General features: G+C 42.6%; 1 protein-coding gene across 2 annotated transcripts in view; it reads right to left on the bottom strand.

The window, feature by feature from the left end:
* Positions 1-2,893, bottom strand: part of LOC126298887 (homeobox protein engrailed-like ceh-16) — a 157,273-nt gene extending 154,380 nt beyond the window's left edge. For both annotated transcript variants that reach the window (XM_049990421.1, XM_049990420.1), the window contains exon 1: positions 2,832-2,893. The gene's annotated coding sequence lies outside the window, so the exon portion shown is untranslated. The remainder of the gene's footprint in view (positions 1-2,831) is intronic.
* Positions 2,894-10,801: the final 7,908 nt, after the last annotated feature.

Here is a 10,801-nt window from a genome sequence, read left to right on the forward strand (position 1 = left end):
AGCAGGGTGCGTCGGCGGCATGACTGCTCACGGCGATTTTGCCTGATTCTTATATCGATTGTGGAGTGTACGGCCTTCGATCGGAAGCTTTCTGATCGTTCCTTATAATATCTGGGAACAGAGGTTTATGTAATGGCTATGTGATACACAGAGTAGACGCCCATCTGTTTTGGAAGATTACAGCTTAATTTTTTGCAGATTTTTGTCGGACTAACGTAAGGCGGACGGCGATCGTTAAACACACTAAGCGCAAGTTACGTTTGCGTACGAATTGCTTCTAACGTTTTTTTTAATTTTCTCTATTGAAGTGTCTCAGTAAGTTCTTTGCATTCACACTATTATCTGCAAGTGTACTACGAAACGGAAAAAATGACGTGTAGCAGTTTGTAGTTCTAGGCCAGAACTTACATCTACGCAAGCCTATGTACAGTTCAAAAATGGTTCAAATGGCTCTGAGCACTGTGGGACTTAACATCTATGGTCATCAGTCCCCTAGAACTTAGAACTACTTAAACCGAACTAACCTAATGACAGCACACAATACCCAGTCATCACGAGGCAGAGAACAATGTATAGTACATGGCGGAAGATACATCTTGCCAATATTACTGATTTTCACTCTCAGTCGATTCACCTGTTGAGCGAGGGAAAAACGACTCTCTCTCTGTACGCACCCTAATCTCTCGTCTTATTCTCATCTTCCCTACGCGAGATATACCATAGAGGCAGCAGAACGTTCACACAGTCTTCTCCGTAGTGTTTTCTAAATGTAGGCCTATCCAACACGGTTTAGTGAGAACTCGTCGTTTTTCCAGGTATTCCCTTTTAAGGTCCCCGAGCATTTCTGCTGCGATCCTAGCAACACGCCAATCAATTGCTTCCTAGTCTGTTGTCATGCCTCTTGACGGGCTCCAGGCAATGATGCAATCTCAATTGCAGGTTGCCTATTAACGGCTTTCAGGGGAAACAAAAATTTAATTTTCTATATTTCCTATAGGATAATTATTGACCGAATTTAAAAATTTAAAATAATCTCATAATCCACACGTTAACATGTAGAACTTCACCTTAAAAGTTCAGTATGGTAAGAGACGTATTACTGTTAGAAACTGTGTAAACGTTTGGGGGCAGCGTAAAATAAACAAATAATATATATATATATATATTCCTCACTCTATTTTCCCTGTTCTGCAGTAAAACTTCTGCATCAGGGGTGACATTTTAAGTTGGTACTTCTTTATTACTGACTATTCGCAACACATTTTGCAGACAATATCTACGTATACCACTGAATGCAACTGAAAAACTATATTGTTGTGCGACACGCAATTCAGGCGATACGATGTCATGTAGACTGCGTAAAAACTAACTTTTGCTTAAAACTAAGCGCAAATTACTCAGACCATACTCATCCACTATTTGTTAACGAGAGCACTTAGTGATATCCAACAAACTTTAAACATAATTTCAAGCCTTTTCTAAACTTTTATCGCTTACTTACTTAACGTAAAATGTTTAATACATTAACTTATTTGTAAAGTAAATCCTCGGGCATGGATGTTTGTGCTGTCCTTAGGTTAGTTAGGTTTAAGTAGTTCTAAGTTCTAGGGGACCGATGACCTCAGATGTTAAGTCCCATAGTGTTCAGAGCCATTTGAATTAATTTTTTTTGTAAAGTAAACTGACGTTCGAAGCAGTTTTATACTTGAATGTTCTATTCTTTAAGCAATTCTAACTTTATTGGTGCTCTAGAACTGGTTACACTAGCGTCTTTTACGTTATTTCATTTACAGACGCACTGCATTTTGCCAGATCCTCTATAACACATTTAAGCTATTCATTCGCGTTACCAATACTCATTTTACGTGATTTTCACATTTAATATTGATACTTGTACAATGTGATGTTCTCAAGTTGTTCACCACTAATCTTTTAGTCAGACAGTACTGGGTTCTCTCTGTTTCAGGACAGGAAGGTCAACACTAGTGGCAATATTATCTGTGTTTTATTGCACAGTTAGATTGCAGCTAACGATGCACCTATGATCCGTGCGTTACAGGTAGTCATGTAGACTCATCATAATTATAACGACACATATTACAATATAACTTTGGCATCTACAAGTATCAGCCAAACCCCAAGGAATCAAACAGCGTGTCTTTTCTCTTTGTTATTGTTGTTATCATTTTACATTTCCTTACGACACTTTCTCTCACACTATAGCACTGCCAACGAACAATTTTATAGTGCTGCTGATCCTACCTGATAAATGGGTTATGTACTCGTATATTGAGATAATAATAGCTGCTTAAGGCACACACGTTGTTACTTTCGTTTCAGTTTATCATTCACCGTCCCGTACAACAACAGGGTTCTAGTAGTAAAATATTCATGGAGCGAATCACGTAGTAACGAAGATATTCCGTATGATCGTATCCTGGGTGTTCGCAGACGATATAGGATGTGTGCCGAATGGCCTTCGTAAATCTCGGAAGACGGAATCTAACTGCGCACCTGCTTCTACGTTCTGTAAGTTATCATATGTTTCACACGAATAGTTTTTCCTGAATCTGTGTTGATTCTTTGAGGCCAGCATTGTTTAGTCATGGAACGTCATGATGTTTGAGCTTAGACTGTGCTAGTTGGTGCAGCAACGGAATCTAACGATATTAACGGGTAGCGCACTTACAAATGCATTTACGCTGACGTATACGGGATATACCGGTACATTTACGTGACACATTCCTGCGTATCGTGACATATAACGAGCTGACTAGTCGCTTTCCATTGGAGGAGACGGTTAGTAAAGTAGAACTGCGAAAGCTACGTACGTGGTACTGAGCGCATGAGGTGGCGACGAACAGCAGCGAACTGGCGCGTGAAGCCGCACGGCGTGGCGCCTTGCGCCTAGCGGGAGGAGCAGAAGCAGGGCGTGTCATCCAATGGCGCTTGCGGTGGGCGTGGCCTAGCACTTTGTCACCACCCACTGCGCGTCAGCCGGTGGTAGGGTGGGGGCAACACATGGTATCCCCACGAGGCTCGGGCGCCGCTGTCACAGTACAATTTCCACCAGATCTCTTCTTCTTCGAAGCCGCCATCAACCGCTTCCGGCGGAATTTAAAGCGGGAGATGGTGAGGGGTCAATGAGCGCATCGTTTCTCAGAAACGGGAGTCGGCAAAATAAGTGACAAACATGTGACGCCGGATTTCCTTGACACCTTCGTCGGCTATGTAGCCCATAGTCCCCCCCCCCCCTCCCCCGCCACTCAAGCTAGTCTTCTCCGAAATTCGGCACCAGATGCTATTAACTACTCTAACTGCTCAACCACAACACACTTTCGTTGTATGTTATTCCGTTCCAAAAATGATCAAAAATAGAAACTTCGTTAGATACCGAACGAGGGGGTGTTGAAAAGCTTCCAGCTTTTTATGGGGAGAACAGCCCCTGCTTTGACAGTACTTATTTATTCAGCCCCCGCTCCCCCCCCCCCTCCTCCTCCCCGATCTTTTGGATACATATTCTCGTTAAAATTTTCCAACTCCATTGAAATAGAAATGGATGGTCAAATCTGCTGTCAGCGGCATGTTTATCTTCCCCGCATCACCAAAATGATGACTTTTCATGTTAGGAAAAAGCTGGTAGTCCGAAAGCGGCAGGGCAGATGAGAAGGAGGATAGAATCGTAGGATCTTCAATTTGGCAGGAACAAATGTGGGTATGTTTGAAGGTGCATTGTTCTGTAGCTTTAAGGCATGCTTTGGTCAACTTTCCACGGCGTTTCGTCTTAATTACCTGTCAGCTGCTGGAGAAGACTGGAATAATACTCTCCGGTTATACTACAGATTTGAGGTAGGTTGTCCAGCAAAACAGTACCTCCTTTTTCACAGGAAACAGGCGTCACAACGTTTTGGTCAATTCCTGGAGTGGAACATCTTCGGTCGCGGGAGCCTGCTGTGGCTCGATTTCGGGGTCATAAATGTGGATTCAAGTTCTTTCATCAGTCTCTAACACAGCCAAAATTTAGTTTGGAGCATAAAAATGTACCAAAACAGCTGTAGATCTAAGAACGTGCTCCTTTTTCTGTTCACTGTTTAAAAATGTCAACACCCACTTTGATGAAAGTTTCCTCCTGTGTATGACATTATTAATAATTAAACCATCACGCTTCCGTTAGATGTCCAGTATCTCTCTCTCACTTTTGTCGGATATTTGCAGATGTTTAAGAAGGAGTTTATGCAGAGCATCGTTTGTTGCCGAGTCTGTCGTTATGGGCTGTCCATTGCTGTATTCACCTTCAATGGAGAAAGACTCAGTGTTGAAACGAGACGCTAAGTTTGTGACAACACACTTCTCCTTTAGTGTTTGTGACATATGAGTGGGTATGTACTTTGCAGACCATCCCAGGAAAACAAAAATACCTTCGTGACGCCCAGTTAATCGAAGTTCGTGTAACTTGCTTGCCCTCTGTCTCATGTTGTAGCTGAAAATAAAAATACTTACTAACTTACAGGCAACATGTGGTTTTTGCACAGTTACACAACGCGACATCAAGCTTACACTTTATACCAAACTCATTTTTAATCCCATTTGCAAGAGGCCACAACCAGAAATTTTTATCCCCTCCCGCCCTTCCTTGTATTCAGAGGACTAATGCAAGAATGTCAGTTTCGAGAGACGCACGCATGAATCACCGATCAGCGGATGGTTATCATTAAAGTGCAACTACTCGCGGAGGTACATTGTGGGCTGTAATTATCGTACTGCAGCGGAACTTGGTAGATATGCTGATGCGTTAATGCGGAACCGGTTTATTCTGGAAAACAAATGACTTCCGAGCAGGTGCAAGTCTGGCTGTGTACACTGTTTGTATGACGGTAAGAGATGTCATTTGAGAAGCCAATACGCAAGTGAACAGTAGGGCTATCGAGAAGGGAGACCGTACGCCGTTAGTAAAATTGTTTTATGTGCACAGCAGTAATTAAAGAGTTGCGTTGAGAGAATATCGCCGACTGAAGGGTCTGAAGACATGTTTGATGTCATTCTACCGTTTAAAAAAAATGATAATGAAATTGTATAACACGGGTGTTCTTCGCGAGACACCTGGAAGACGACGGCGTCCTATCCTGGTGGAAGTTATCGACAAGATTACTGGCCGTAGGTGTTGCTGTAACTGGCTATTCAACACGTGTCCCCAGCACTGCCAGCGCTCCATCTCATGGTCACAGAACGGAAAGTTTTGAGGTCTACATTACACTGATACACGTACAAAATACAGATGCAGCAACTGAGACTTCGTGATCAACAGCAAACTTCCGTATTTGCTCTTCGGTTTCTGGCACGGACTGAAGTTGATGACATATGGGCGGACAATATTCTGTGGAGTGACGAGCACATTTTACTCTACGGATGCAGCTAATACACAGAACTGCTGAATACGAGGTACTGTCAAACCGTGTGTTGTGCAGGATGAGTCATTACATTCGCCGCATGTGACTGTGTGGTGTGGATTCGCAAGCATCTTTGTTCTCGATCGTCCTTGTTTCAAGAGGGCCTGTCAGGTGTACCGTGACGTCTGCACATTATCGAGACCTCGTTGTACAGAATGAGATTTCTGCTTTGAAATAGCGCAGCTCTGTGGAAACCCACTGTTTCCATGCAAGATAAGGCAACATATCATGTCGCTCGCCCAGCGAAAGATCTGCTTAATGCATCCTTCCACGAACGTGTTATCTCCAGAGATTTTCTAGATGCATGGCCTGCAGAATCACCTGATTACGGATGCAGCTTCTCGTCGACAAATTGGAACTAATTCTTTCCAACGGAAGTCGGTTTCCCATTAATGCATCAGCACACCTACCAAGTTTCGCTGTCAAGATAATTACGGCCCACACAGAATTCCTTTGGGTAGTTGCGCTTTGATTGTAACCACAAGCTACCACACGGCGCACAGAAGGGTATACTAGTACCACTACAGGTCATTCTGTTTCCTGCTCCACTCGCAAATGGAGCGACGGGGACTCACTGTCTACATGCTGCCGCAGGCCATTGCGCAACCAGGGCGTCGACGATACTGTTGTCTGCTAAGTTATCTCTAACAGAACGAATGGAAGAAAGCCTCCTAGGCTGCTTGGCGCAGATGATTTTGGAACGGAGACGAGAAGCTCATGGCTTTGTAAGAAGTGCAAACGCTTGCCGGCGGTTCTAGGCGCTTCAGTCTGGAACCGCTCGACCGCTACGGTCGCAGGTTCGAATCCTGCCTCGGGCACGGATGTGTGTGATGTCCTTAGGTTATTTAGGTTTAAGTAGTTCTAAGTTCTAGGGGATTGATGACCTTAGAAGTTAAGTCTCATAGAGCTCACAGCCATTTGAGCCATTTTTTGCAAACGCTTAAGGATTAAATTTAAGAACACTTTCTTTCATAATAGTCCAGCCTTACTCGGAATGGTGTCATAGTGGCTATATACCCTTACACAGCAAGAATTATATCCTACCATGGCATGTGGTTGTCCCTTCCAGCAACTCACGGTTCCCGAGTTCAACCGTTCACTATCAGAGATTACTGCTCTGCTTGTAACTCGTTCCGACAATACACATGCAATACTCTAACCGCAATAGGGGACAAGTGCGAGACAGCATTCATTTATTCCTGTATTCTGACACACATAAAATACTAATTATCACTCGTTGTGACGCACGCAATTAGACAGCTTATTCACATTAACCTCTTCAGTCCCGAGTTATCACATGTGATACCTCCAGGTTTTACTTTATTTTACCGAGCGACCGCTACGGTCGCAGGTTCGAATCCTGCCTCGGGTATGGATGTGTGTGATGTCCTTAGGTTAGTTAGGTTTAAGTAGTTCCAAGTTCTAGGGGACTGATGACCACAGAAGTTAAGTCCCATATTGCTCAGAGCTATTTGAACCATTTTTTTTACTTTTGTTTTCGGATGCGTATGGACCAGAACCTTTTTTGGCCTGTGATATCATGCACGATACACATCACACATGCATAGCTCAGTTGTTCATCCTTCTGCCGAGCACCAGGAGATGTCAGTATTGATTGCAAACTTCAGATTCTGCAATTGCGCAGCATGTTTCGACGAAATAAAAGTAAAGGCATATCTTTTATCTAATTACTAGTCTTTTCACATGCTTTAATAACTTATTACAGCTATTCAGACATTACTCAGTTAATAGCTAACTATAAATTAATGTTGTAATTGATTTATAAATTTTAAACTTTTGGGTACGGTTCTGGGCGCTACAGTCTGGAACCGAGCGACCGCTACGGTCGCAGGTTCGAATGCTGCCTCGGGCATGGATGTGTGTGATGTCCTTAGGTTAGTTAGGTTTAATTAGTTCTAAGTTCTAGACGACTGATGACCTCAGAAGTTAAGTCGTATAGTGCTCAGTGCCGAGCCTTTTGGGTACGATGTATGATACCTTGGGACACAGTGCCAACTTTGTCAGTAGAAGCGAGGTTGTACTTTCCTCTTAGCCATCTTACCGGGCTTGACATGCATGTTCAGCAAAACAGTCAAAATTCCGGGGAGAAAGCCGCACCTTTGTACGGTGTGGGCAGTGTAAAGTCTTTCTTTGTTTCACAATAGCCAGGTATTACTTTACAGATTCCAGAAAAAAATAGAATTAAATTAGGTGAAGTAAGGTTAATACCGATTCATGTGGTAATTCAGGAATAGCAAAAAAGCTTTTACAAATTTTGCTATGGTAATTTTGTTTAAGTATTTCGAAGTGATTACTTACAATTATTGAAACTTTTGACATCAAGTGTGTGTTTTGACCTATCTTGAAATCTACAGCAAATATGAGGAATATGTGTAATTTAAATGACTTTTTTGTAATAAAGCAATAAGAAGCTGCGAAATTGTGTGTATATTTGTCCTGATTTAGTTCTCAAGTATCAAACTGATACCATCTATAAAAAAATTCGCTATACTTTCAAAGAACTTTTTAAGGGTTCTAAAGTGGCTATAATTTCACTGCTTACAAGCTCTCATCCACATACTTTGCCGTGATCTACAAACGTAATTAGGTATCATCTGATAGGTTGTTCATAGTATATATGAATGTATAAAGGAGACTGACATTGTCACGTACATCTTGTAAATAATTGTTAACGCTTATTGCATGAAAGGTGACGGAGTGTCTTTATTATAAAAACGGCGTAATGAATGATTGCCTATACTTATAGAGGTTGGAACGCCAGTGGAAATGAAACGGTTCGCGGAACTGAAGCCCTGGGTGGAAGGCCCACACAGGTGCGTTGGTCCTGCTTAAACACAGGAAATAGCAAAACGGACGTTGTAGTACCTAAGCGCTGGAGCAAAATAGAATAGCGACCAGCCGGTGTTGTATCCGAACCGGAAAGATTATACTTCGGTAACGCTGAAAATCTTGGACGCAGGTGAGAGGAATGAAGAAGCGGTACCTCGGAAACCACGCAGGCTGGGTTATTTTCAAGGATTTTTACTCAGAAGCGTACCATTGTACGAGTATAGGTTTCTCCTCGCAAACTTTCCGCGCTGGACGACAAAAGACTAAAACATGGTTGGTCGGCGTTCGGAAGAATGTGTAGAGAAGGAGAATTTTCCGTGGTTTCGGGAATATGATTCGTTTTCGGAATTACGAGGGTGGAGAGCCAAGCCTTGCTGCGAATGCTGCGCTGGAGAGATGTGGTCTTCCGTTGTGAGCTCCCGTGTGTGACGGTCGCTCAGTATCAGCTTCTTGTTGGCACGGAAGGACTTGCTGTCTTGGCTCTCACGAGATTTAATAGTTAGAACGGTTAGGCGCTGTACTGTTATAAACTTATACGATTCTGGACTTCGCCTGCAGGTTGGAAGTCCTCGTTGAGTACGCAGCGTTCAGTGATTGGGAGCACTTCTTGTGCTTATACTTACGTTGAGACTTCATCTGAACTCCGTCGTTGTGGCTGGGTGTTGGCGTTTCTCGTCTGTAGAGCACAGAGAGGAGAAGACAGTATTATAGTATAGTAGTCAGAGGACCGCCTTCGGCATGCCTACTCTTTGAAAGAGTTTATTTTGTGGCTGGAGTTCTTCCATCGTCGCAGACGTGTACGAGAACCATCACTCCGACGCACCGGACGCAGTACGTACGGTGATATTGCTAATTGCTTTGGTTTATTAGGGGCTATAAGGGTAAACAGCTGTGACCACGTAGGATTTATTTCCACTGACGTTGCACTCCACTTTGGTACATAGATGATATCATTCATTTCGCGTTATTTATATTAGATCGCGCAGTCATAATAAAAGGACAGAGTTGTTCAATGGATCAGAAATTTTAGTTAGGAAATATAAGCATTTGTAATAAAGATTGTTTTTAATATACAGTAAAGGTATAAGCAGCAACAACGTTTATCATTTAGTATAATTAGTTCCCTTAATCATTCATTTCTGTTTAGGTTGGAATTTATATGTTAAAGAGCATTAAGAGATCCTAAGATCGGTTTCAGGCGGTAATCTCACAGGGCGAAATCTTCACTTTAGCGTTTTTTTTTATTTTCCGTTACGCACAGTCATTTAATACCCGCCTGGAGTAGCATGCTTGGATATGGCTTACCCTGCCAGAACCTTACTTAGACTGTTCTGATAGTAGGCTTAAAGTGCTTTGAAACATTGGAAATTTTCAAAAAAAATTTCTCCCATTTAATGTTTAGATGTTATTGATCGTGATCACTAGCTTGTGTGTACAGTTGTTGCAGTGGTAAAGTCACGCTGCAAAATTAAAAAAACTAATCATATTTCTGTATTTTGTTGTATTTCTTTTCAAAGGCTTTCCGCTTCAGCACGCAGGCTGCAATTTATTGATTTTTTAATTTTTTATCATTGCATTTTGCTGGTTTTGTAAAGAGACTGCTCGTTCACGACATTGCGATTAGTTTAGCTTCTTTGTTGTAGATATATTATGTTACATGCCCGATACGTAATAAATGTGGGTAGCGTAGATTGTGTACCTTTAAGAGAGAGCTGGTATCAGGGATCAGTCCATGTTAATTAGTGTGAAAGCGCGCTTAGTAGCACAACAGAGCACTGGTTGTAACAACATAGAAATGGCAGCTACACAGGGTTGTCAAGAAAGCCTATAGGATGAGAAAGAGTTAGCTATGTTAGCAGCACAAGGCACTGGTGAGGAGAATACTGATCCAAGGGAATTTTTTGAAGATGATAGACACAGTCAAGCCCGTGGTGGGCAATCTGATAGCGAAGATGAGGAACAGCGACACGCTGAGGCAATCGTAAAGATACGGGAATATGATGTAGGGAGTCCTAGTGAACACCGCACAACTAAGAATTGTGGTAGATCGCCGTCTGTGGCATCTTCACGGGGCAGCATAGCAGGGGCGCGCGTTGGTGACTTTTTTGAATACCAAAAAATGGAAAGGGAAAAGGGGAGAAGATCGCCTAAGTGTTGAGTTACGGAAAGTCACAACAGGAGACAAGAGTTAGATGACACAGGTACGTTGGACATCCTTACATGGGAAATAAAATTCAAAACGTTAGTGCTGAAATTCAGAAGGTCAGCTCAGAACTGGGAAGTAAAATTCAAAACATTAGTACCGAAATTCAGTCGATAAAACATGAAACGAGGGAAGTGAAGAATGAGGTAGTGACTCCGAGCAAAACTAGAACGAGAGATTGCAGAGGTCAGAAGAACCGCGAACGAGGCGCGACTTTTTAGCGAGGGGTGCAAAGCAGATTGCTGTTGAAACCTTAGAGAAGACAAAAAACACGACAAAGATAGGTAGACGTGCATTAACG

The sequence above is a fragment of the Schistocerca gregaria genome, chromosome X, assembly GCF_023897955.1.
Source record: "Schistocerca gregaria isolate iqSchGreg1 chromosome X, iqSchGreg1.2, whole genome shotgun sequence".
NCBI lineage: Eukaryota > Metazoa > Arthropoda > Insecta > Orthoptera > Acrididae > Schistocerca > Schistocerca gregaria.